We start from the raw sequence: 1,043 nt of genomic DNA on the forward strand, positions 1-1,043 counted from the left end.
GATGCACAGAAGGTTTCAATTTGAGAATGTCTAATTTATGTATTTTTTCTCTTATTACCCATACTTTGGAGCCATCTTTAAAGAATGATTGCCAAATACAAGATCATACAAGTTTTTCTTTTTTTTTTTTCTAAGAATTTTATATAGTTTTAGCTCCTTAATCCTTTTTGTGTTAACTTTTATAGGTAAGGGTCCAACTTCAATCTTTTGCATGTGGGTATCTAGTTTTCCCAGCATGGTTTGTTGCTTCACCAATTTGTGTGTCATCTTTGTTTGCACACAGGCCATGCTAATGTTCTCTGTATCATTCTGATTTTAGTGTATGTGCTTTTAAAGCAAGTACATGAAAAGATTATCTTTTCCCCATTTGGAAATCAGTAGACAAAGTCTCACTCTGTTGGTCCAGACAGGAGTGCAGTGGCTTCATCACAGCTCACTGAAACCTCCCAACTCCCAAGTTCAGTGATCCTCCCAACTAGGACTATAGGTGTGTCCCACAGTGCTCAATTTTTAAATTTTTGTGGAAATGAAGTCTTACTATGTTGTCCAGGTTGGTCTTGAACTCCTGGTCTCAAGAAATCTTCCTGTCTTGGTCTCCCAAAGTTCTGGAATTTACAGGCATCAGCCACTATGCCTACCTAGCCTTCAAATATTTTCTCCCAGTCTCTGGGTTGTCTCTTCATTGTTTCCCTGCTGTGTAGAAGCTTTTTGCTTTGATACAATCTCATTTGTCTTTCCTTTTGTTGCCTGTGCCTTTGGAGTCATCTCCAAGAAATGTCTGCCTTTGATCTTTCGTCTTGTGTTTTCTGCTAGTATTTTTATAGTTTCAGTTCTTATTTTTAGGTCTTTAATCCATTCCGAGTTGATTCTCTTATATAAGGGGTAAGAGAAAGGTACATTTTCATTCTGCAGTATATGGACATCCAGTTTTCTTAACACCTTTGTGGAAGCAGCTGTCTTTTGTCCATTGTGTATTCTTGGCACCTTTGTTGAAAATCAGTTAACCATAGATATGTGGGTTTATTTCTGAGCTGTCTCTCCTA

At 37.6% G+C, this 1,043-nt stretch overlaps 1 non-coding gene across 1 annotated transcript; it reads right to left on the bottom strand.

Moving 5' to 3' along the window:
• Positions 1 to 232: 232 nt before the first annotated feature.
• LOC111728142 lies at positions 233 to 343 on the bottom strand. The gene has a single exon (XR_002775529.1). It is a non-coding gene; the product is annotated as a U6 spliceosomal RNA (small nuclear RNA).
• Between the last annotated feature and the right edge of the window lie 700 nt (positions 344 to 1,043).

Source organism: Otolemur garnettii, unplaced genomic scaffold, assembly GCF_000181295.1.
Source record: "Otolemur garnettii isolate 467f Iridium unplaced genomic scaffold, OtoGar3 scaffold00141, whole genome shotgun sequence".
In the NCBI taxonomy this organism is placed as follows: Eukaryota; Metazoa; Chordata; class Mammalia; order Primates; family Galagidae; genus Otolemur; species Otolemur garnettii.